This window comes from Globicephala melas, chromosome 3, assembly GCF_963455315.2.
Source record: "Globicephala melas chromosome 3, mGloMel1.2, whole genome shotgun sequence".
Lineage (NCBI taxonomy): Eukaryota > Metazoa > Chordata > Mammalia > Artiodactyla > Delphinidae > Globicephala > Globicephala melas.
This window is the reverse complement of record NC_083316.1, coordinates 61910693-61937584: the sequence shown is the minus strand read 5'-3', so window position 1 is coordinate 61937584 and position 26892 is coordinate 61910693. Positions and strand designations below refer to the sequence as shown.

The window sequence follows — 26892 nt, the reverse complement described above, 5'->3', positions numbered from 1 at the left end:
TTCTGCTTCCAGAACACAGTTGACACATAATTTGGGAACCACTTTCTACTTTGAGCACGTCACTTGTCAGCTGTGATTTGATGGCTGGTTTGTCTTATCTACTATGGGAGTTTTGATATTGATGTGAAAGAAAAACTTAGAAGTACTTGTTTCCAGGGAACGTTGGTTTTAAATGGAGTATCTTAGGCTTTTGCTTTACAAAAGGACTGTAGGTATTGGGTTTTTTTTTTTTTTTTTTGTATTTATTTTTGGCTGCGTTGGGTCTTTGTTGCTGTGCGCGGGCTTTCTCTAGGTACGGAGAGCGGGGGCTACTCTTCGTTGCGGTGGGCGGGCTTCTCATTGCGGTGGCTTCTCTTGTTGCGGAGCACAGGCTCTAGGCACGCGAGCTTCAGTAGTTGTGGCACGTGGGCTTCAGTAGTTGTAGCTTGCGGGCTCTAGAGCTGAGGCTCAGTAGTTGTGGTGCACAGGCTTAGTTGCTCCGCAGCATGTGGGATCTTCCCAGACCAGGACTCGAACCCGTGTCCCCTGCCTTGGCAGGTGGGTTCTTAACCACTGCACCACCAGGGAAGCCCCCTGTAGGTGTTGTTTTGATCACTCTCATGTCCTCTTTCAGTTACAAAATGACTATTTTCTGTTTCTTAAGAGTCTTTTTACAATTATTATGGATCTGAGTTGGAAGGAGGCCTTCAGATAACTAGATAATAAAAGTAACTTTTTCAAATAGGCAAAAGAGTGAAAAAATTTTCTCTTCCATCTCTTAATGAGAAAGAGTAAATTCCCTGCATTTTAAATGCTTCCTTTTCTCTATAGAGCATTTCTTAGAAGGAGCGGTTTCTGAGGCTTTCGGAATTCTCTTCTCTCAGGTTCCTTCTTCAAAGCTAGAGGCAGCCTTCGCTGGCTCCCTTTAGACTGATGCCACGGATGCTTATCTCTCCTCTCCTTTACTTCCTGGTGGGCAGGCCCTGCTGCTCACCTCGCCTGTGTTTTATGTGCCTGCCTGGGGTTGCTGCAGAGAAGTGCTTCTACCCTTTATGGCTACAATCTGAAAAAGAAAACAAACAGCTGAAGCTCCATCCAGTCCCGGCAGGCTGGGGAAGATAGTTCTCATCCTCCTTGTTCCTGGGTTCAAAGTGCATTTTACGGGGGTGATCAGCCCTCCCAGGTGCTGGTTTGAGTGGGCCTGCGTTTGAGCCTGGTGGACAATTAACCACGCCGACCTCCTCCTCTTGCCTCTGCCTTTCTGGCTGAGTTGACATTACTGCTCTGAGTGGGAAGCAGCTGCTGCTCCTTTGAGCGGAGCACCAGGCAGGGGTGGGGGGGACATTTGATCCTGTTCAAAGGGGATGTCTCTGAAGCATGAAGATTGAACTGATTGTGACCCCACCCGAGGGGGGAAGCAGAAGCGCCCTCTGGAGAGCTGGCCAGGAGGAAGCCATCAATTACTAATCCCATTGGCCTGTGGGGTCTTCAGGGTCTCATATCCATTTAAAAGAGAGAGAATTAGGGTTGAAGGTAATAAAATAGCCCTTAAATTAGAGGAGCAGGGGGTCATTCTTATCAAATTTTGTGGTTGTTACCGAGGAATAAAAGGCAGAGGAGATAATTTCATTAGCCCCTTTAAGATCTGTATCACAGGGCGATGGCATTTGGGGATGGAGCAGAGCCTCACAGGGGCTGGCCAGTTGCCTCCTGGTAAACCTAGAGCCCCGATTTCAATAGCACTGGGGAGGGCTTGGGAGGCCCAGTGATCATTTAGGGCGCTGTGGTCAGGAAAAGAGTTTCTCCTGCTGCAAATGAGTTAGCGACTTCAAACCAGCTGATACAGGTCTTGATGGACCACTTGGCCTGTTACTCAGGAACATGGCATTCACACTGAAGATACAGACATCCGCCGGACAAGAGAGCTCGTTCAGAGCTGGGACGGTGTCTTTACCTCTGAGGAAGGCTTGCCAGTCATCTGTTTTCGAGGTCACTGCTTCAGAGCATGATGGCCCCGGAATTCCCGCGAGCGAGCCGAGCAGTGTTCAGGTGCCGGGGAGAGAGCAGAACGGTGAGGCTGTGCCTTCCTGTTTGATGAGCCCTGTTCTGTTCACGGTGTACTTGCACTTCTGCTGCTTCCTAAAGACCCTGCTGGGTAGGCAGGTATTGCTGTGCATGTTTACAGAGAAGGGAGCGAGGCAGAGAGAGGTGACTTGCCCTTTCTGGGTAGGGAAGTGGGGGATCTGGGATTCTATCCCTGGACTTCTGACTTTCAAATTCAGCCCTTTGTGATGGTAATGAGAAGAAACCGCAGAAAGAGGAATAGGGGATGAATGGTAGAGAGTCCTCCAAGAGAGGGGAGAGGAAAGCTTGATGATCAATAGATAGTTCTCTATACCAGCCACCAGCTGGCACCATTCCCCAAGGCAGCCTGGTTTCTTTCTGAGGGTGAGCAGAGTGGTCCAGGTGGGCAGGGCAAGGGAGGTGGGAGTTGGGGGAGGTTGGAGAGAGGGCAGGATGGGAAGGGCTCTTTGTATGTATGAAACAGTCCTAGGTAAAGTGTTGAGTAACGTCTGGAGAGCCTGTGTCTATGATCACAAAGGCCAAGGCATCAGCTGTCTGCCTCACTGCTTCTGGGTGGTTTATTTCCAGGGCCCAGCCTTTTCCGTGTCCATCTTCGTTTACACTCTTACTATGTCATATCTGCTTGCTTTCCAGTCTCCAGCTTCTCCCTCTCTGCTGTAGACATTTCCGTTTAATATTTGTGAACTTAGCTCTGAATAACAAGAAAACTTCTATTAAGATGTGCTAATAAAAACCTTAACCACTAGTAAGTACATTTAATCATAGCTTCAGTTTGTATAGTTCTTATAAAATTCTATCCCCGCATTGGTTCAGGAGCCGATATTTCCCCGTACAAGTTGATAATGGAGACCATAGATGCCTCCCTTTTGGGTGGGTGTGGTGCTCTTGGGAACTCCAGCCAGTGTTTTCCTGAAATGTTGTCTGAGGGGAATTTCGGGGGTTGGAGGAAGATTTTCACTTGTTTCGCTGGTGCTTCTCCATATCCGGTACAAACATCTTTGCCCTTACAGTCCTCAGAGGCCCTCTTATTTTGGCCATGTACTGTTCTTTTCCTTCGTTACTGTGGCTAATCAGAAGTTGGCTGGACTTCAGTGACTCTTAAAAGCCTTTCTTTCTGGCTGTGTCCAGGCAGTTGAAGTGCAGTGTCAGAAATGATGTGAGCTGATGAAGAAGAAATAAACCCAGGCAACATGTGAGGAGGCCTTGGCAGCCCTGCTCCTGTTTTTCTGTAGTTTTGATCTCAAGGAACCAGACTGCCTCTATGTAGAAGGAAAAAGGCCGTGAGGGTCCCTGTGCCGGGAGCCTGAGCTGTGCCTGCCTGTGGGCCTTCTGTGTTAGGGCTACACGTAGTCTCCTAAACTCTGGGATGAAAATGAGTCGTTTATGTTCGGCAGAGTGCAGAGAAGTCACACGTCTGCAACCTGAGCTATATGAATATGGAGTAAAAATAGCATCTGTTCAGGGAAGCAGAACATTCCAGAATGCTTCAGTCCCCTCTTGGCACCAAAGCCAAGAGTGGAGAATAGGAGAGCTGGGAGGGACTTGAAAGAGCTTCTTGTCCAAGCCTTTTAATTTCAGTCCAAGACGCTGAATGACTTGGCCCAGGCTCTGCCCCAGCTCTGTCTTGTTTGGACAGCTTCACACATTTGGTCCCTGGCATGTTTTATAATAGGTGCTTCATGTGCACTTGTTAGGCGGGTGAATGATATACATGAAGCTGTGACTTCGGACTCCCAGTCTAGTGCTCTTTGACATACTTTTATAGGCTGAAAAGTCGGTAAGAAGTGGTGTCAAGTAGCTTGTACATAGTTGAGGCTTTCTTGAGATTACAGGTAGGTTAGAAAATTGAGACGTAGCAAGATTACGTCTTACAGTTGGTGGTGCAGTTGATGGCAAGACAGGCTTTCTCAGGCTTGGGGGTGGCTGGGAGGCAGGATGCCACGTGGTAGCCTGGGTGAGGGGTGCCCTGTGGAGTTGGGCGGAGCCTGTGCCTTGCGGAGGTGGTGGTCCCAATCAGTCTGGAGGAATCAGGACAACTGTGGAGGTTGGGCTTGAAGTTGCCCCTCTACCCAAGAACAGTACCCGACAGCCAGAGCCCACCTTCCTTTTGTGGTTCAGTGTTTCCTTTAAAGAGGGACATGCTACTTGGAACTTATCAGACTTGCAGTCTGTTGGTGGACGTGTGTGTGCGTGTGTACGTGGTGCTGTGGGTATGAGCGGAAGGCCCAGATACGTTTGAGCACTGTAGCCAGAGGAGGACTCAGTCCTCCACACTGATAGATGGCACTGACCGGTAAATCAGGCTCTCCACCACTCCCAGCCTCATTCTGGAAGTTGCAGCCCTTCTGTCAGTGGCCCCAGCCAAGTAAATCAAGTCGTGCGGTGTCATGTGCCTGGAGACCCACAGTGGTGGCAAGCACGCAGCTGCTTTCAGGCTGGTAACTCAAAGCATTGCGGTTCATTTATCTCCCTCATTTAACCTCCCAGTTAACTCACAAAAAGATTTACCATTGCAAGCGAGTTTTAAACTTTAGAGTAGTTATAGGATATTAATTCAAGATGAAAAGTTGCCAAAGAGAATTCGGAAGGTCAAGATACTCTGAATTCACAATCACTGAAGAGATGTCATTGTTTACTGCTCGGTTGGTTTCATCCACCCACTCTGGCCCAGCCTCCTAGCCTGGCTGAGCATTTTGCATCTTTTGAAATTGACCTCTAGGCTTCACCACGTGGCCTTGATGTCCGGGGGTGAGTGTCCTTCCTCTGGAACCCTTGGCATCTGACCACTTTCAGGTGGACTTTCTGTGCTGCCTCCGAGGGAGAGAGCACAGTTCCTTCTGGAAACCTGTTCTAGCCCACAGTCCCTTCACAGGTTCACCAGACCTCTGCTGATGCTGGCTTTGCATGCCATCTCCTTGCTTCTCTTCAGGAAATAGGCAGCAGACATCCAGTCTCCTGGTGGGTCTAACCCTGATGGATGCCTGCAGGAAGGTCCCACTGGGTTATCGGCTTCTGCTCTGTGTTATAGATCACAGGGCTATTGATCTAAAGCTGGCAGGCGTTCTGCAGGCCAGAGGTGGGCCTGACCGGGTCTCCACAGCAGCAAGAAGAATGATGACTGGTGGATAAGTTATTAGATCTTGAATAAAAAGAACAAACTTAATCTTGCACAGTGGCATTAATCATTACTTTGTTTTTTGGTGAAAGTCAGGCCTGGGGAAGTGATTTTGTGATAGTGCCGGCGTGGTCTGGTGTTTGAACTTCTCATGGGGGCTGTTCCTTGGCACTGGTTCTTTGTGATCCTATGCTGTTCAGTGCTAGCATAGTGCTTTGGAAGTGAACAGTAAATATTATACTTGAACCCAAAACATTTTATATGAAAAATCATGCAAATTAGAAACAAATTCAATTTTTAAGAATATATATATGTTGATAAAAACAGTGTGTTTGGAGCGTCTGGTTTCTTGAATTCATTTACACGTGGGGCAAACTTGATTATTCTCTTTAGATTTCTTGAAAGTACAAAGAAAATTGAGGTGGGAGTGCCTGACTTCCCAGCTATAAGCCCTGAGCTTTCAATAAGGGTGATTTAGAAAGCCAACCTTTTAGTGGAAAAGTGTTTTGATACTGCCTGTTGGTGAAGGCATACTTTTTGTTTATTTATTTACTCATTTTATTACATGTGATAATCGTTTCAATTCAGTAGTTCTCTTTCTCTTTTTTTTTCTTTTTAAGCAATCTATGGGGATTTGTAACCACAATGGCAAAAAAAAAAAAAGGCTCATGGAGGTTTATATAGTAGTGTTCGTGTTTACAAAATTAAATGCTGAAATGTGATGGAATTCTCTATTCATAGGGTTCCAACTTGCTATAAAAGTTTAATAAGTTAGAAGATTGATTCACATTCATGATTTTCTTATTGTAAAGTGAAATCATAGTATATGTACATTCATTAGTCACTCCCCAAATAAGGTATAAATCATGTAGGTACAGTTTTATAGGGAGTAGGAGCGTAAGAATCAAAGTTTGTAGTTATTTTGCAAGCATCTTGCTCCTGTTTTTTTTTTTTAATTAATTAATTTTATTTATTTTTGGCTGTGTTGGGTCTTCGTTGCCGCGCACCGGCTTTCTCTAGTTGCAGTGAGCAGGGGCTACCCTTTGTTATGGTGCACAGGCTTCTCATCTGCAGTGGCTTCTCGTTGCGGAGCATGGGCTATAGGCATGTAGTGGTTGTGGTGTGTGCGCTCCGTAGTTGTAGCTCGTGGGCACTGGAGCACAGACTCAGTAGTTGTGGCACATGGGCTTAGTTGCTCCGCGGCATGTGGGATCCTCCCAGACCACGGCTCGAACCCGTGTCCCCTGCATTAGCAGGCGGATTCTTAACCACTGCACCACCAGGGAAGCCCTTGCTCCTGTTTTTGTAACACAAATCAGAGAAGTCTTTCATGCGCCCATCTGTTTTTCTTCCATTTATACCTTCTGTATTTTCTGTGGGTGATTTCCTCCCTTGCCGTGCTCTTTCCACAGAACCTGTATTAAATCCCAGATCATCACCCTCTGTTTTTAAGGACTCAACCGTAGGGTCTTCATGAGAGGACCAAGTTCTTCCTCCAGTCAGACCAGGTCCCAAGGATGTCTTGGTTTGTGTCTCTGGGTCCTTTCTGGGTGCCAGTTGTACCTAACAAGCAGCCCAGCTCACCTTGAATCTGAAGAGTAGGCAGTTTCTATAGCTAAACTTGTTAATGATTAAACACACAGGATTAGATGTTGTTTGGTGAGTATGCAGCCTGTTTAAGTATATATTTTACCAGTTAACAAACACTAGAGAGCTATATATCAGGCTCTTTGGAGGAGAGAGTGTTTGGGAGACAGCCCTTCTCAGCCCCATGTTGTCACAGGGGGGAGTGGGCTCTGTGTTTGGGCAGGATCTGGGATGGGGCAGAACCAGCCTTGAGTCAGGCAGGCCTAGGTTCCAGTCCCCATTCCCCACTCCTAGGATCCATGGCCCTAGGCAAGTTACCAATCTCTCTAGGCCTTGGTTTCCTTACCTGTGAAGTGGAGGGAATTGTTATAATTATAGAGGCAACCTCTGTAAGGCATATCTGGAGCACAGTAAGTGGGGTGGGATAGGGAGGGTGGGAGGGAGGGAGATGCAAGATGGAAGAGATATGGGAACATATGTATATGTATAGCTGATTCACTTTGTTATAAAGCAGAAACTAACACACCATTGTAAAGCAATTATACTCCAATAAAGATGTAAAAAAAAAAAAAAAAGGAGCAAGTTAGCTTTAAGTAATCCAAGAACTCTGAAAGTTTCTCCCGAATTGTTGGCCCCTCAAGCCAAGGTGCTCAAAGCGGTTTTTGTAGCTGACGTTTTCAGGCATGTGGTGTGTTCAATGCTGGTGCCGCCCTTTCCATATTGAAGCTCCCCGTGAGTTTCCTGGCACTCCTTGCCTTGCTTGCCCTTTCTTCAGCCGGCAGCTTCTGTAATCTGGCCTTTCCCAGGGCTTCCTTTGCCTTAAGGATCAAAGGAGTGTGTATTTTGACATGAGGTAAAATTAATAGTCGTCATTTAAAAGTTAGTCCTGCGGTCAGATTTGTTAGCGGGTATGTGTTTCTCAGGAGTGAGGGCCACGCTCCATGGTGACGTGTGGGATAGCTAAGGTTCTCCCTCCTGGGGCAAAAATCTTTGTTGGAAAGGGGGGTTCAAAACCCAAAAATTGTATAAAAAGTGTTTATGTTTGTCCTGGGAGAATGGCAACACATCACGTGCCGTTAACGGGCCTGGCCCACACTGCAGTTTGTGCCAACTCAGCCATGTAATTTATTTCACTGAGGGAATTGCGGGTTTTTTTGTGCCATAATGGGTGTCATTGAAATCTTACTTTAAGAGGAAAATAGCAATTAATGTTAGAAATAGGAAATAGCTTTACAAATTTGTGGTGGAAGAGACCCAATAAAAATGACTGTCAGAAGTTCCCCAAAGGTGAACCTCAGAATTTATGAAAAGTGTTTTCTGCCTGGTAAGTTGACAGCTTTTGATTCGTAAGTATAAACCAAAGGATGAGTGCCATGAACCGAGCAGAGCATGTGTGAATGTTACTGTAGGGAAGAAAGTCAGTCCCTGGGCTGTTCAGGCAGTCATCTGTATTGTCTTACGGACAGGTGGCAGGTGGCGGAGGACCGGCTGTGTTTGGTTGGATTAGGCCATGTCTGTGTCATTGTTGCCATTGTTCTCCTGCCGGGAGATGACAGATGGGAGAGGCTGTCCTGAAAGAGCGGCTGTTAATCTGTAACTCAGGGTTTGCTCGCACCCATGCATAAACATTTCAGCTCATTATTTTAAGAAACAAAAGACCACAGCATACGGGAGCCCCTCAGTTCTGATTTGTTTAAAGTTCGTTTTTGGTTTGCCTGTCTGTAGTATTACTGATGTGACTGGGTCATCTAAATTAAAAGGGACTCTTAAAAATTAAGTTAAAGAATGATTTCACGATGAGAATTATGATTTTCAGACTCTGAGGAAAACTCTTTTTTTATTTTTTATTATTATTTTTTGCATTACACGGGCCTCTCACCGTTGTGGCCTCTCGCGCTGTGGACCAGGCTCAGCAGCCACGGTTCACAGGCCCAGCCGCTCCGCGGCATCCTCCCGGACCGGGGCACGAACCCATGTCCCCTGCATCGGCAGGCAGACTCCCAACCAGTGCGCCACCAGGGAAGCCCCAGAACTCTTTTTTAAAACTGACATATTCCAGTGGAGCCATGGCATCTGTGCATTTGACTCATAGAAGTTCAACTGTACATACATGGTGCAAAAACAGAGGAGAGAGAAAGAACAATGAAAATGATGGGGAACTGCTAACAGTGCTCAATTAGAGTGTGTGCTTTAGAGCAGGATTTCTCAACCTTGCCGCCATGGGCATTTTTGTGCTGAATCATTCTTCGCTGTGGAGGCCATCCTGTGTATTGTAGGATGTTAAGCAGCATCTCTTGTCTCTGCCGACTGGACGCCAGCAGAACTCGCCCCCCTCCCCCCAGTTGTAAAGATCCGAACTTCTCTGGACACTGCCCCTTCTCCCCTGTGGGCTGGGGGCAGGAAACGGGGAGAAGCAAGATCATCTTGGCTGAGAACCACTGCCTTAGAGTGAGAGTGTTAGGTTCTTTTCACTCTGTTGTTACCTCAGGTGACCTGGATTCCAGGTCCTCTCATACATCATCTTGCCTTACTGGGTATGATTGAGTTAAAAGAAAATAAAAACTGAGGCCTAACAAGTGTAAATTGCAAAGGATAACTCAGAGAAAATGAGTTTAAAGCATTGGAGATTATGCCTCAAGGGAGAGCGGCCTCAGTGAAATCTCTCCTAGAAGTTTCTGAAGGCCAAAACCTTATGAAGAAAAGTGACTGGTCCAAGGGGGGAGGGTGGGAGGAATTGGGACATTGGGATTGATTTATATACACTATTGGTACTATGTATAAAATAGATAACTAATGGGAACCTACCGTATAGCACAGGGAACACTACTCAGTGCTCTATGGTGACCTAAATGGGAAGGAAATCCAAAACAGAGGGGATATATGTATACGTATAGCTGATTCATTTTGCTGTACAGTAGAAACTAACACAACGTTGTAAAGCAACTATAATAAAAATGAATGTAAAAAAAAGAAAAGCGATTGCTGCTTTTCCACAAATCCTTGCCTTGTCAGTTCAGAATTTCTTGGTAATAGTTGGGGCTCATTGCCAATTTCTAAACCCCAAGTCTGTTTATTGAGTCTGGATAATACTACCGGGCTGTTTCCCTGCTGTTTTTGACCAGTTTTCTGAAAAGCAGTCACTGGTTCCTTTTTCTCAGGCTCAGCATCCCGAAACAGGCAATTCTGAATGGATTATGTTCAAGGCTCGGTGCAAAGTACCTTTGTCAGAAATCTTTGAATTATTTTTCATACAGTATGGCTGGGGAGGTTCTGGATTTTAAAAACAAGCTTTCTTTCCTTGAATCTGGGTGGGCTTGTCACTCCTCTCACCAGTAGAGTGTGACAAAAAGTGTCAACATGTGACTTCCAAGGCTGGGTCATAAAAGGCCATGCACTTTTGCCTTGATGGTGGGAACACTGCTCTTCAAGTCCTGAGCCGTCATTTAAGAGGTCTGCCCTACGGTCATTGTGGCAGGTGCTCCAGGGGACGGTCTCAGGTAAACCCAACCTTCCAGCCAACCCCACTGACATGTGAATGAAGCCATCTTGGACCCTCCAGACTAGCCCGTCCATCTACTACCTCACGACCCCTGCCATTGCTGCATGGAATAGAAGCACCACTCAGCTGCTCCTTGCCCAGATTCCTGGCACACAAAATGTGAGACGCTATCACAGTTGTTGTTTTAGATGACCCCTAATAAAATGAACCAGCCACTTTGTCTAGTGTGCTATAAAGCTTATTCTAGAAGCTTCTTGAGAGGTGGTTTCTTGATCTTCTAAAGAAATTTTGAAGGGTAATCATGACTGCACATGCCATGCCTCACTGCCGACTGTGATGCCTCTCGGGCATTAAAAATATTTTAACAAATATTGCTTAATAACAACTACTCAGCAAATAAAAGTGAAGTTGCTATGGTTTAATCTGGAGATAAGGGTCAGAGCCCTTGCCTTCATCTGGTGCCTTATCCCACATTAATGCTCTCTTTGCCCAAGGCAACTCTTTGGAACCTCCCTGAAGGGCACAGTTTGAAAGAGCTTTTCAGTTATTCTTACAAGATTAGATCAATTTGCCCTAAAGCCAGTACTGGGGTTGCATGCGCTCTAAAAGGTGTGTCTCCTGGAGGTGATCAGAATTAAAGTATAGGTTGTAAAAATGGAATCTTTGGGAGTATGGCTGCGTGTCTGTGTGCTTGTGGGCAGCCAGAATGACTATCCCTTAGGCTGACCCAAGTAGGGAGGGAAAACATACCATTATTTGTACTTACCTTTTTCTTACAAGAGAACTGATAGTGTCCTTGTAAATGTGAAGTTACTGGCACTCCTAAGAAGCCTGGCAATAACACAATGACCATCGTAAGAAGAGACTTGTGATGCTTGAGATTTTAAGTGTGCATAATGAGTTCTCCCAGAAGTCAGGGTTTGCTTCAGGAGAGTCAGGATTAACAACGCCCATGCAGGGATCATTTCTCCTAACTTAGGGCGGGTGGGTGGGGTGAGCTGCCCACATATAAACAAGTCCAGGTTGTTAGGGGTGTGGGCGTCCAGGATGTCACTGTGGATGCCGATGTCAGTGATGAGCATCATACTAGTGTCAGGGACTGTTGGCTGTCATCTGACAAGGAGGGTGGTAGTTACCTTCTGCAGAGCTGGGGAGGACTGCTGGTGCACCTCAGGCTGCCTTAGGGTGAGCTGGAAGGCTACCCACATTCTGAATTCCTTGTAGCATGCTTTCCTTTTCTCTCCGGGATATGTCATTTCACAGTCCAGGGATTAGGGGGGCTGAGCATCTGTTGGCATGGTGTTCTGAAATTTGGATATGACTACCTTGGAATTCTTGCCAAAATCCCTTTCTGGCTTTGTGATTTTTGTGTTAAGTGTCCTCAGAAGCAATCCATAGTCAGAATGGCTACAAAGAAAACCTGAGAAAGGATGTTTGCATTTGCTAAGCGAATGGGAGAGTGGGGAAGAGAGGAATGGAGGGAAGAATGAAGGAGGAGAACAGGAGAGAGGAGGAATGGGTGAGGGGCTGGAGGACACAGTGTGACTGTTGGTCCTGAGAGCATGAGTACCACTGGCCCCTTCAGATCCCACATCCTGGCACCAGCCTTGCAAAGGTGAGCTCCCTCTGTGTCGTCATCTAGGGGAGTTACCTTTGGGTGGTCCTGCTGGCGTGTTGCCTCATTAGATGGCAGAGAAGAGAGGGCAGGCTGAGGAAGGAGTGTGGCTGTGTTTCTTGCATATCTATCATTATGACCATCTTGGTTATTTGTGTTTTTGGAGCCAATTGAGCGGTTCCCTTTGTGTCAGAAGAGAGGTTCTTATTAATTGTAGTGCCAGGTTTTGGCTCCAAATTGGATTTTTTATTTTTGGACAATCTGAGTTCTTTTGTGTTAGTCTGAACAAAGGGAAGGGCTTCTCATCTGTAGATGGGAGATCGTCTGGCAGGTCCTAAGTTAATTTGAAATCTTGGGCTTAGAGTTTATGAAAGAACAGATTAAGAATGACTACCAGATATAGATTTGTTTTTTTTTTATTTTTTTAATATTATTGATTGATTGATTGAGTTTTGGCTGTGTTGGGTCTTCGTTGCTGTGCGCGGGCTTTCTGTAGTTGCGGTGAGCAGGGGCTACACTTCGTTGCGTTGCGTGGGCTTCTTATTGCTGTGGCTTCTCTTGCTGCGGAACCTGGGCTCTAGGCGCCCGGGCTTCAGTAGGTGCAGCACGTGGGCTCAGTAGTTGTGGCTCACGGGCTCTAGAGCGCAGGCTCAGTATTTATGGCGCACGGGCTTAGTTGCTCTGCGGCATGTGGGATCTTCCCGGACCAGGGATCGTACCCGTGTCCCCTGCATTGGCAGGCGGATTCTTAACCACTGTGCCACCAGGGAAGTCCCTATATGGATTTGTTTTTAGAAAACAGTTTTCTGTCAGCTGCTGAGTCCTGATGACTTCTCAAACATTTGGATTGTTTTTAGTCTAATTGCCAAACTAACAATGCAGCGTTGAGGCAGGGGAAGGGAGGAAATATGGTATGTGTGTCTTCCTCTTGTCTCTCCTTCCTTTCTTCATCTGCCTTTGCTTTCTAACAGGTATTTTTTGTTTCAGTTTTCTTGATGTCCTTTTGATTTGCTTTTCTGTTTACTGTAATGGTTCTAACTGAGGCAAACCCACTCTCTTCCCCTGCCCCTCCCCTGCCGCTCCACATTCCAGGGGTGTTTGGATCTGGAAGGGGGATTTTAGGATCCCCAAAGGCTTTTTAGGATTTCCCAAAGGCTTTTAGGAAATAGGGACCAGGGATCCTAAATGTCTACATAGGAATCCCTCCTGAAATCTTAATTAATACTGCCTGCATTGTAGATGGCAGTCAAAGGCTCTTCGACAATTTATGGTAGAGAAAGAATCTTGACCTTGATTTATAAACTGTGACTAGCTAAGATAAAACAAGCTAGTCGAGTTGAGTGGTTAAAAGACCAGGCTTTGGAGCCAAACTGCCTGGGTTTGAAACCAGCTCTAACGTTTCCCAGCTGGGTGGTCTTTGGGACACTACTTAAAGTCTCTTTGCTTCAGTACCCTCATCTGTAAATAGGGGTTAATAATACTTCATAGGGGGCTTCTCTGGTGGCGCAGTGGTTGGGAATCTGCCTGCCAATGCAGGGGACACGGGTTCGAGCCCTGGTCTGGGAAGATCCCACATGCCGCGGAGCAGCTACGCCCGTGAGCCACAACTACTGAGCCTGCGTGTCTGGAGCTTGTGCTCCGCAACAAGAGAGGCCGCGACAGTGGGAGGCCCGCGCACCGCGATGAAGAGTGGTCCCCGCTCGCCGCAACTAGAGAAAGCCCTCGCACAGAAACGAAGACCCAACACAGCCAAAAATAAATAAATAAATAAAATAATAATAATACTTCATAGGTTTTTGTGATAATCGGATGGGTTAGAATGATATTTGGCATATTTTAAGTTTTCAATAGTTACTTCTTTCTAAAAAAATATCATTCTAGGGCTTCCCCTGGTGGCACAGTGGTTGAGAGTTTCTTTTTTAAAAAATAATTAATCTATCTTTGGCTGCGTTGGGTCTTATTGCTGCGCGTGCGCTTTCTCTAGTTGCGGCGAGCGGGGCTACTCTTCGTTGCTGTGCGCAGGCTTCTCATTGCGGTGGCTTCCCTTGTTGCAGAGCATGGGCTCTAGGCACACGGGCTTCAGTAGTTGTGGCTTGTGGGCTCTAGAGCGCAGGCTCAGTAGTTGTGGCGCACGGGCTTAGTTGCTCCACGGCATGTGGGATCTTTCCAGACCAGGGTGTGAACCTGTGTCCCCTGCATTGGCAGGCGGATTCTTAACCACTGTGCCACCAGGGAAGTCCCTAAGAGTATTTCTTAAAGACTTTTAATGAAATTGGGTAGAGTCTTGCAATAGAAACAATGTTTGTATGCTAGATACCCTGAGAAGAAGTTGTAATAGTCTGATTTAGGACTGCATTTCTAATTCTGGAGGTGGCGCTAAAAAGTAGATTCTTTCTCCTTAAAATGAGTGGGCTTTACCCGGAGCCTCAGATGTTCAGAGATGGGTAATAACGAGCTTTCTTGACCTTCCGCACCCTCCTGAGACCCAGTGGAGGTGAGCCCCCCTAGCCACGGAAGGTGGGTAGAGTTGTTCTAGTAGCGTTTATCTGTTGGGCCCTGCTTCCTAGGGGTCCAGCTAGAAATGGTGCCCATGCAAACCAGGCCAGTCTGCCCAATGGCATTGAGGGAGACCAGACCAGATTCAGGACCAGGACTGTCCAGGTATATTTTACCCATGAAGGCTTTTCAAACTTAGAGCTAAACCCCGTCATACACTAATGTTTCTAACATAGCATTGCCGCCCAGGTCATCAGTCAGCAAGCATTGTTTCGAAGTTCTGTTCTTCAGTTATTGTAGAGTACTCTCTGGCGACCTAGGAAAGAAAGTGCTGTTATTATTATTTTTAAATTTATTTATTTAACCCGCTCTGGGTCTTCGTTGCGGCATGCGGGATCTTTAGTTGGGGCACGTGGGATCTTTTAGTTGCAGCATGCAGGCTTCTTAGTTGCGGCATGCACGCAAGATCAAACCCAGGCCCCCTGCATTGGGAGTGCGGAGTCTTACCCACGGGACCACCAGGGAAGTCCCGGAAGTGTTGTTATTAAGTGGCATTTGCTTGGGGTGTACTAGGCCCCAGGGAGGATACTGACCAGGGCTCTCTCACAAAGACAACTGTTGACTCCTTCCAGTTATTTTCCTGGTAATCCTTTAATGTGCAGCCAATAAGTAGGAGAACTGGACTTTGGACCACATCTCTGTTTGATCCAAAGCCTGTTTTAAGTCACTACTTGGCCTTTCTCTTAGTATGAAATAGACATGGATAGTCCATTTTGAAATGAATTTAAAAATTTGAAACTGAGAATAATAAGCACAGAGAGATGGAAATCACTCATGATAGGAGAAGGTTGACTTTATGTAAACAGAAGACAGTAATAATTAGCATCTGTTTTATGCCAATCTTCACAACCTCCTTGTAGAGTATTAGATCCATCTTACAGATGAGGCAATAGAGGCTCAGTGAGTATAAGTAACTTGTGTAAATAACACATTCAGTAGGTGAAAAGCAGGGATATGAATTCTTTTCTCACCACACCATGCTGTGAAAAGGCTGGGAAGGTCTCATTGCCTCATCACTTTCAGTCACTCCTATAGGGTACATGGGACAATCCTGGAATTAAGACCCAGGAAAACCAAGTGTATCTTCCAGGCTTCTCACTGTCTTATGGAATCAACAGCCTTTACCTTAAGTTCATTTCTCATCCAGGAAACTTACCCATGGCTAAAGAGAGAAATAGCCCACAAGGGAGGAAGAGGACTGGCAAAGGAGGCATGACCTCTAAGTTGTCGGTTCCATGGACTTGGCCTTGTTCCTGTGACCTCTGCTCTGCAGAACCTGGAAAAGAGCCAGTGAGAACTGGCATTCTTTGCACCAGCAAATGCATCAACTTTGATGCACAACTGCCTGCCCCACTGAGCCACCCCATCTTTCTGGTGCCTTATCTGCCAGGAGGACCTGAGGGTTGCCAGGTGTGCATGTGTTGGAGCTCACTGGGGAGGAGAGGCTGGGATGTGTCCGTCTGTCCTGGAGCAATTAGTGAACCATCCCACGTGCATCATGAAGGATGGCTCTTTGCTCAGCCTTAATTCATTAGGAAATCGCTACCTCCTCAGCCCATTTGGTGCTGGCCTTAAGGGCAGTGTAAACAGAGGACCAAGTACTGCTATAAAATGGAGTCCAGTGCTTTTGATTCAGCCCCTGGCACCAGGCCTCTGAGCCATCATTACAGGAGCTGGTTTCATAGCAATAATTCTGGGTATTGGGAACGGCAGCCTTTGTGTAGGGGAGATGTGCCGTGGGTAGGTAGTTGACTGCTTATTAGTTTCCTCTTTCAGCCAAATTATTTTTGTTGCTGTTAAAAATTAATTTTAATAATTGCTTCTGGATCAAGCTGTTGAATAACTGAGCCAAGTTTTCACGCCCAATGAACTTTTATAGCGAACTCTCCTCTCTTTATGGGGTTATTATGAGGATGATACTTGTAAAGCACTTTAACTGCTTAACAGAAGGCTCTGGATAAATAGTGGTCGTACTTTCAGAGTTTTGGATCATACAGTGGCATTCCAGTCCTAAAAGATGCAGATCATACTCTCCTACTAACCATTTACTTCAGTGGCTATTTTCCTATTTTTAATTTCTATAGAGCCACCTATGCAAAAGACTTGGAGTGATTTTTATTTTTCCATAACTTTATTCAACTGTTTAAAAAAAATCTCTTTGAGAGGAAATGTTTTCAGAGTATCAAAGTTTGAATAGTAAGTAGATAGTTGAAAATGCTCTATTGTCAATGAACAGCCAACTTTGCATTAGTTTGTAACAAAATGTCTAGTGAAAGGGGAGCCCTTTACTATCAAAGAATGTTCTCTTCCTGCTGTTCTCTTCTGTTTTGCCTTTCCTCTCAGGGAAAACACCCAAACATAAAAATTGTTGTTTTGCTCTTTCAGAGAGAAATACAATCCCTAAAAGGGACTAGCATACAATGTACTGTGGGTTTTTAAAGAGTGAAGCACCTATTTTGTGTGTGTGTGTGTGTGTGTGTGTGTGTGTGTAGTCTAAGGGCTTGTCTGTACGACATGTGGGGAAAATGGAATTAGAAAAAGACTCCTCTTTGTGGCCTCAGTACATTCTGAGTTTTAGCTATAGATTTTCAGTAAGACTTAAAATTTGAGCTCCCACATGATCCATTATACACACAGCAGCGGTCGGGATTGTTAAAAATGTAGATTAGAGTACATAGGGTAAAATCCAAATTCCTTGGCATGGTGCATGAGGACTGGTGTGATTTGGGCCTGTCGGCTTCGCCAGCCCCAGCTCATCCTGCTTGAGTCCTGAGACCCCTTTCCTGGTACTCAGCCACCAGGCTCCTGCCCTACTCAGGACCTTCACATGTGGCCGTTTGCCCTGAGATGCTCTTGTCCCAAGTCTCTGGTGTGCCTTCCTGAGGCTTGGGGCTCAGCACTACTCCCCAGGCTCTGGTGTGTCAGTTATTGAGAAAAGAGCTCAGAAGCCTCCTGGGCCAGGGTCAGATGGTGATTCTTATCCCAGCAGGGTGTAGGGACGGACAAGGAACAGAGGTCAAGGCCCAGGCTGAGTTCCACTTTGCAAGTCTTTGTTCTATACCTCGACCTGCGTTGACCTCACCCTGCTCTGTACTGTCCTTGGAGCCAGGCCACCCAGTTTAGAGCTGCCTGTTCCCTGGCCCAATCTGCTGTCAGCTTTCTGCTGGCAAGGCAGGGACTGTCTTCCCTTGCTTGATAAACACTGACATTATGTCTTGTTTGATTTTAAAAACTAGTGCCTTGGAAGAATTTATACCCCTATCCGTTTGTTTGATGGCTTGTAGCAATTCATAAACTTTTTTTTTTTTTTTTTTTTGCAATAACTAAGCAAGGAAAACTGAATCTGGAGCTGTACCACTGAACTCTGCTTCTTGGGAAGAAACACTTATACATCCTATTAATGCCCAGGCAACGCTCCTTTCTTTATTTAGGGTCTAATCATATCTTCTTTTTGCCACGTGGTAGACGTCAGCATATTGGTATAATCCCTGCATATGGCAAAAAATCACATGTTTAAAACAGATGAAGAATTATTCAAGAATGCACAGGAGAGAGAGGGAGAGGGAGAGAGGAAAGAATGAGAGGGAAGGGGGTGGGGAGGGGAAGGGGAGGGAAGAACAGTAACTGCTAGAGAAACTCTTCTTTGCTGCTTTAATTGTTGGAGAGATTGGACTTTGAGGTTGGTCTGCATCAGAGAGACTACTGATGGCGTACTTTTCCCTGGACTATGTAGCCTTTTTGCTTAATGTCTTTCTTATTTGCTGATGCCCTGAATTTTTAGAATATTTGAAAGGGGGGCTTCTCCCCACCCACCTGTAGTGTGTACCACAGTTCTAAACCCATAGTCGGCCTCCATTAGGGACCTATTAACTGGTAATTGTTTAGATCCTTTGCTCCTTGAGTGGAATCTTGCCAGCACAGTTTACCCTTGAACAATGCAGGGGTGAGGGGTGCCAACCCCCGCTTGCAGTTGAAAATCTGTGTATAACTTGACTTACCCAAACTTAACTACTGATAACCTACTGTTGACCGGAAGCCTTACTGATAACATAAGCAGTCTATTAATACATATCTTGTATGTTACATGTATTATATTCTATATTCTTACTCTAAAGTAAGCTGGAGGAAAAAAAATGTTAAGAAAATCATAAGGAAAATACATTTACAGTACCATACTGTATTTATCAATACTTTAAGTTCACATCATCTGTTTACAAGATGAATCATCTGTCAGTACCTACATCAGTATTGTCTTATATGATACAAAACACTGTAGATGTTATATATATTGTTAACACTAGACATCAGAAATGAAAAGAGTGTGAAAGAGAAATTCATATTTATTTACAGGTGTAACGATTCATGCATTGATAATGAAGAAGCAATGTAATTGCTTTATGGTGGCCTAGTGTAATAATCAATGTGATTGCTTCACAGTAGCCTAGCCTATACACTAATGAGTGAACCGTTATAGAGTTTTTATGGCATACTGTCGTTAATAGTACAGTATTGGAAACAATGTTACTTTTTTAAAAACCCACTTATCTGTGATGCTAGGCTGATACACAGTTTCTCCAATTACAAGAGAGAGAGGCATATTCTTCGGTAATGTAATTCTTTGAAAGCAAAGTTATAAAACCATAAGAAAATGAACACATTATTATTTTTATATTAAATATTACTCACCTTAATGCCCATGTAAGTATAGACTAGCATCTACTTCTATACATCCATGACCTACCCGACTTTTTCTTAATTTTTTTTGATATTTCTAGGCTATGCCATTCGTCTGTAAGTTTTTTAAATTGTCACAAATCTCCAAAAAAGTTGCCAGTACATTTATTGAAAAAAAGCCTGTGTATAAGTAGACGTGTGCCGTTCAAACCCGTGTTGTTCAAGGGTCAACCATATTTGGTGGGTGTGCTTAGACCAAGTCTTTTCCGGTGGCCGTGGGCTGCCTTCTCTCCTCTCGCTTCTTTCATCACCTCTGGGTAAAGTTTCATTTTAGCACCATTCCCTACCGGGACAGAGCACGTGCCGAGTACAGAGGGCCCGCCTGGCATTCCCTGAACTAGGACCTGCGGTTCCACCTGCCCCTTGTGGAGTTACAGAGCAGGAAGGTGCGCATGTGCTGCCCAGGAGGCTGGTCCAGTGGGCTCAGGTGGGGCGAACTGGAGGCAGCTCTGCCCAGCTCTGTCCAGGCCCGTCTGGCTAGATGACTCCAGCAGTGCTGGGAGCTGTTAGCCAGGCAGGCTGTTTCTACTCAGCAGCTTCTGATGTATGGCAGTGAATTTTCACCCTATGAATAAAGGGTGACTCTTACTGTCTCTAGAAAAAATTCCTTTTTTTAAAAAAAAAATGTATTAGTGACTTTTTCTCCCCCCAAATGGAAGAAGCTTAATTTTCTGGTTTCTCTCTGTTGTTTCAAAAAAATGCTTAATGTAGAAAGTTCAAACAATACAGAAAAGTACAGGTAGAGGGCAAGCCATGCCAAGTACTAATCTTCTAAAGATGATTATTGCCCATATTTTTGATGATTGTCATACATATATACACACAACTGTAGATACATGAAATCATATTACAAGGCATTGTTTTATTCTTTGCTTCACAATAAATTGTGGTAGTCTTTCCATGTCAATAAATTTAGACACCTCCTTTTTAATATCTGAAGAACATTCCATTTTATGAATGCTGTGGTTTATTTAATCCAACTCTTATAGATGGAATATTTTCCCTGTTATGAATAATACTCCATTAAACGTCCTTGTACTATACTTCTCTAATGATCTCACAGGGTAAATGGATTAAAACTGCTGAGTCAGAGTATTTTGGATTTTCATGCAGGTTGACCAACTACCATCAGAAAAGTTGAACCATTTTTTATTATCCCGTAATGAAGGAAAGCCCTTGCTGACTTTCTTTAATGTTGTACTTTAATGTATTTTATTTTTTAAATATTTATGTATGTATGTATTTATTTATGTGGCTGCGTTGGGTCTTAGTTGCAGTACGCAAGATCTTCGTTGTAGCATGTGGGATCTTTTGTTGAGGCGTGCAGGCTCTTCATTGTGGAATGTGGGTTTCTGTTTAGTTGTGGCACGTGGGCTCAGTAGTTGTGGCATGTGGGCTCTCTGGTTGTGGCGCACAGCTCTAGAGCACACAGGCTCAGTAATTGAGGCACGTGGGCTTAGTTGCCCCACAGCATGTGGGATCTTAGTTCCCCAACCAGGGATTGAGCCTGTGTCCCCTGCATTGGAAGGCAGCTTCTTAACCAGTGGATCACCAGGGAAGTCCCTTTAATGTATTTTAAATGATTACATTTTCCAAACTTTTTAGCTACTTTTTTCTTGGCAAATATATTTGGGATAACTACATAAGAAGAGATTTAATGATTAATTTTGTAGCTTCAGTGGTTAAAAACCAAAAATGAATATCCAGTGTACATTTTCCCTCACATTAGTCTGGTGTGCAGTTGTATCTTTTTTTGGCTTTCATATTAAGTAGTCACCACATTGGAAGTTATGTAATTAAAACAGTGCCCTTTTTCAGTCTTTATTTTGAAGAGTCTGTCATGCTCCATATTTTCATATTCCTCCTAAAACTTTGCCAAAGAGGGCTTTTTGACAGTAAAAGTAGCAAATACTATTTTGCAATTTGATAGGGATTTTAAAAAATAACTCTGGAGTTCTTATTGGAGGTGTAATCTTCAGGTGAGTATTCTAGCATTTCTACCGAGGAAGCACTTCTTTCATGACCATCTCTGGTTTCTTCTAGAATGCTTTCTCCTTTCCTTTCAATCTGTGAGAGTTTTCCCAGATCCATGTGATTCATGACCTGTTGTTCCACCTCTTTGAACTTTATCTCCTTGATCTCATTTGTCCATCCCCTGGTGTCACCTGAAACTTTTTACCAGTTCATTGGTTAATTGCTTATCTTTCTTTTACACTTTCTTGAGTTCATGTAATGATAGGGAGGGATATCATGTATCTTCTTAAAAAGCTTTTTTGCTGTGTGTTCTTTTACTGCCTGGAGTGATTTAGCATTTGAAGTTCATTATGTGCTCCCTTTGTCTGGGCCTTACACAGGTCCACAAAACGCAGACTTTGGCTGTTGAGATTATTGCAATACCAAGGTGTAGGCACCTTTAGCTTAAGGGAAAAAAACAATACCAACTGTTTGTTTGGAACCTTATTTGGAATTTGAAGGGATGAGTTTTAAAGTAGTTTGGGAGAAATTTTTCAATGTCTTCTCTCCTCATTAGGTAAAGCCTTCCAGAGGAGACAGACTTTTCATGTTGAATTTTGATTTAAAAGACTGGGGTCGCTAACTGGAGGGCAGGGATAGCTATTGAAGAAGCTAGTCTAGAATAACATGGGAATGAGAGGTGGGAAACAAGAGGAGGGGAGTAACACAGAAAAGATGCACAAAAAAGACATCTTGGAGAAGGTTGGTGGAGCAGATATGGCAAATTTTATTTGTAATTAGATCATAGCTTATTTTTAAATGTCCTTTGTTCACGTCAGAGTGGCAAAATATAAACCTATGGAAGGAGATGCACGACAACTTTGGGTGTGGATTCGTAGAAGAGAGGGGTCTGTGATAGACCCAGTGAGGCTGCTGCCTTTTCCCACCCAGTACTCAGGCTGCAGGGCAAACCAGAATGCGGGGGACTTTCACTGGGGATGTTGAATAAAGTGCTTGCTCATCCGTCTAGCTGAATGCCAGGGTTCTAGGCTAGAGGTGACTATTCTGTGACAGTTCATGTTGTTTTCTAGCAAACAGCTGGATTCCCCCAGTGTCTAAGCCTTCTCAGGTTGAGTTGTATGAAAACGACTCTTTTAGGACACTGAGGTACTAACGAACTGTTGCTTTAGTGCTATTTAATAACTCACAGTCTTAGTGCAGTAAGTGGTAATTAATTACTGACTCTTTGAGCCACTGGGGAACCATTTGGTAATTACTGCTTCATTGCTGTTTAATAAATTTCTGTTGTACATTAAATAGCCCTCTGCAATAATTCACGGCCTAGTCCCTAGTGGCAGAAAAAAGTTAATGCTGCTTCTGGAGATGCTCATCTGAAACCAGATGGTCACTTAGGCAAGGGAAAGTGAAGGTACAAGAAAATCTTTCAAATTAATGGTGCCTGAACTTCTGGATTTCATGGTCTAGTTTTCTTGTTTTGTTTTGTTTTGTTTTAGTGTTCAGAGACATACTTAAGGTTGTTAAATTTTTGATTTTGTCAATTATTTTTCCCCTAAAGAGGCCTGACTCGAGAGCTCATTGCCTAGGGCATAGTGGGCACTTGGTAAACACCAGCTGAGTTGAATGGAGTTCTGCATTTTAGGACGGAGTTTTTGCTGATGATACCTGTTTAATTTTATTCCTCTTTCATCAGAGCTCATACTGGAGATGTTAATTTTGTAAAATGTGTTTTTGAATATGGGTGACTAAGGAAATTTCACTTTATGTGGGGATTGTGAGGGTTAAATAGCAAATGTGAAAACTTTGGAAGGGCATCAAACCAGATTGTAAATGTAAGGTAATTAATATTGTCCACTGACAGTACTACACAGAAATGATTAATCTTGGATTATATTAAATTCTGGGGAACTCTAAAATATAGAGCTGATTAATCTAAAGATAACTCATCCTCAGGTTGTTGTGTCTTGATTCCTGAGCTAAATTTATGACAGGTCAAAGGAGAAAGTCTTAAGATTGATTTAATTAAAATTGATACTTTAAAAAAGAAGCATAAAGGCTGCCTTTTCTGTGATTTTGCCTATCATAGAAGCCAGTTGTGTCATAAGGTGACCTGTCTGAATTCTATCCAGTTTAGGTGGTATCGTGATCATGGTGGTGGTAATGGTGACATAAAAAATACTAAAAATCCTGGTGAGTATTTTGAAGGATAGTGGAAGGAATGATTGGCAGCTAATGACATAGAGAAGTGGCCCATGGAACAGGTTCCTGGAATGGCTGATGCCCAGGTTGGTGCCATCTCTTTCCTAGGTAGATGCCATCCTGTTTGGAGGCCAAGGGATGCATAAGTGCACGCCTTGCTTCTAATGACCACCAGCTTTTGAAGTTGCATCGATTGCCTGGATGTCCTGTAGAATGTCTCATTTTGTCAGCTAATCATCAGTTAATTGAAACACTTTTCATTAAACTCCTCTTTCTAATAATGTTTAAAACATAATTTAAACCCTAGGCAAACCATGGCTTCTGTCACCTGGCTTCAGAAGCCCATTAATACAGGCAAAGTCTACTACAGTGGGGCTGGAAAACCTTTTCTTACCCTGGAGGTAATGGAAACCTCCCATCACAATTTCTGATAAAATACATTTTAAGAGATGAGTTTTCAGACGCATTATTTTGTACAGGTTCATTCAGCAAATTACTAATGTATGAAACTGTGAACACATTGATCAGACATAAAGTTAAGTACATTCTTAAGAAAACTCACCACATCTTTAATCCTCATGGTTTAGTGCTATGGTTTAAGTAGAAGGGATTTAGAGAGTTCATAAATGCAGGAAATAGAATAAACAAAAAGGATTAAAGGAAATGTGTCCCAAGCAGCACTGATGTAGAACCTGGTTGCTCATTACTCTCCCCAGGGATCCTGCTGGCTTTATTGTAAAGCCAGCCTTCAAGAAGCCACAGAGCAGACAGGTATTTTAATAACACAAATTAAGAAATTAATTTTAATGGTCAGAGTGTGCATGTGATGTTGGCGTGGATACAAGGTTCTCTGATCACATAGCAATGTATTACCTGTCTTTGTTTTGACTTTTTACAATGTTGTGCTTGTTCAGCAGCTTTACAATCACCAGTCAACAAACTATAGCAGATTGAATTCTCATGTCTCTGTCTCTGCTTTTGGTTCTGAGATTGTATCCATGTGAGACTGTTTTATGGTTTTAAGTGGTGAGCAAGTACTATTGTATTTAAAATATTTACTGTTATTGTAATTTACATTCCATATAGGTGCATGAACCACATTTAGCTCACTTTGTTTTTTTACATCTTTATTGGAGTATAAATGCTTTACAATGGTGTGTTAGTTTCTGCTTTATAACAAAGTGAATCAGTTATACATATGTTCCCATATCTCTTCCCTCTTGCATCTCCCTCCCTCCCACCCTCCCTGTCCCGCCCCTCTAGGTGGTCAAAAACCACAGAGCTGATCTCCCTGTGCTATGCGGCTGCTTCCCACTAGCTATCTATTTTACCTTTGGTAGTGTATATATGTTCATGTCACTCTCTCAATTTGTCACAGCTTACCCTTCCCCCTCCCCATATCCACAAGTCCATTCTCTAGTAGGTCTGTGTCTTTATTCTTGTCTTACCCCTAGGTTCTTCATGACATTTTTTTTCTTAAATTCCATATATATGTGTTAGCATACGGTATTTGTCATTCTCTTTTTGACTTACTTCACTCTGTATGACAGACTCTAGGTCCATCCACCTCATTACAAATAGCTCAATTTTGTTTCTTTTTATGGCTGAGTAATATTCCATTGTATATATGTGCCACATCTTTTTTTTTTTTTAAACATCTTTATTGGGGTACAATTGCTTTACAGTGGTGTGTTAGTTTCTGCTTTACAACAAAGTGAATTAGTTATACATATACATATGTTCCCATATCTCTTCCCTCTTGCGTCTCCCTCCCTCCCACCCTCCCTATCTCACCCCTCCAGGCGGTTACAAAGCACCAAGCTGATATCCCTGTGCTATGCGGCTGCTTCCCACTAGCTATCTACCTTACATTTGGTAGTGTATATATGTCCATGCCTTTCTCTCACTTTGTCACAGCTCACCCTTCCCCCTCCCCATATCCTCAAGTCCGTTCTCCAGTAGGTCTGTGTCTTTATTCCTGTCTTACCCCTAGGTTCTTCATGACATTTTTTTTTCTTAAATTCCATATATATGTGTTAGCGTATGGTATTTGTCTTTCTCTTTCTGACGTACTTCACTCTGTATGACAGACTCTAGGTCTATCCACCTCATTATAAATAGCTCAATTTCGGTTCTTTTTATGGCTGAGTAATATTCCATTGTATATATGTGCCACATCTTCTTTTTCCATTCATCCGATGATGGGCACTTAGGTTGTCTCCATCTCCGGGCTATCGTAAATAGAGCTGCAATGAACATTTTGGTACATGACTCTTTTTGAATTTTGGTTTTCTCAGGGTATATGCCCAGTAGTGGGATTGCTGGGTCATATGGTAGTTCTATTTGTAGTTTTTTAAGGAACCTCCGTACTGTTCTCCATAGTGGCAGTACCAATTCACATTCCCACCAGCAGTGCAAGAGTGTTCCCTTTTCTCCACACCCTCTCCAGCATTTATTGTTTCTAGATTTTTTGATGATGGCCATTCTGACTGGTGTGAGGTGATATCTCATTGTAGTTTTGATTTGCATTTCTCTAATGATTAATGATGTTGAGCATTCTTTCATGTGTTTGTTGGCAGTCTGTATATCTTCTTTGGAGGAATGTCTATTTAGGTCTTCTGCCCATTTTTGGATTGGGTTGTTAGTTTTTTTGTTATTGAGCTGCATGAGCTGCTTGTAAATTTTGGAAATTAATCCTTTGTCAGTTGCTTCATTTGCAAATATTTTTTCCCATTCTGAGGGTTGTCTTTTGGTCTTGTTTATGGTTTCCTTTGCTGTGCAAAAGCTTTGAAGTTTCATTAGGTCCCATTTGTTTATTTTTATTTCCATTTCTCTAGGAGGTAGGTCAAAAAGGATGTTGCTGTGATTTATGTCATAGAGTGTTCTGCCTATGTTTTCCTCTAAGAGTTTGATAGTGTCTGCCCTTACATTTAGGTCTTTAATCCATTTTGAGCTTATTTTTGTGTATGGTGTTAGGGAGTGATCTAATCTCATACTTTTACATGTACCTGTCCAGTTTTCCCAGCACCACTTATTGAAGAGGCTGTCCTTTCTCCACTGTACATTCCTGCCTCCTTTATCAAAGATAAGGTGACCATACGTGCGTGGGTTTATCTCTGGGCTTTCTATCCTGTTCCATTGATCTATATTTCTGTTTTTGTGCCAGTACCATACTGTCTTGATTACTGTAGCTTTGTAGTATAGTCTGAAGTCAGGGAGCCTGATTCCTCCAGCTTCTTTTTTCGTTCTCAAGATTGCTTTGGCTATTCGGGGTCTTTTGTGTTTCCATACAAATTGTGAAATTTTTTGTTGTAGTTCAGTGAAAAATGCCAGTGGTACTTTGATAGGGATTGCATTGAATCTGTAGATTGCTTTGGGTAGTAGAGTCATTTTCACAATGCTGATTCTTCCAATCCAAGAACATGGTATATCTCTCCATCTATTTGTATCATCTTTAATTTCTTTCATCAGTGTCTTATAATTTTCTGCATACAGGTCTTTTGTCTCCTTAGGTAGGTTTATTCCTAGATATTTTATTCTTTTTGTTGCAAT

The 26892-nt window shown here is 43.6% G+C and overlaps 1 protein-coding gene across 4 annotated transcripts in view; it reads left to right on the top strand.

Moving 5' to 3' along the window:
- The window catches only part of LHFPL2 (LHFPL tetraspan subfamily member 2), a 179646-nt gene that overhangs the window by 16098 nt on the left and 136656 nt on the right, over positions 1 to 26892 (top strand). Inside the window, exon 1 of one of the 4 annotated variants that reach the window (XM_060295927.1) lies at positions 11798 to 11880. The exons of the other annotated variants lie outside the window; for them this stretch is intronic. The gene's annotated coding sequence lies outside the window, so the exon portion shown is untranslated. Of the gene's footprint in view, positions 1 to 11797; positions 11881 to 26892 lie in introns of those variants that run through there. 4 annotated transcript variants of the gene reach the window in all.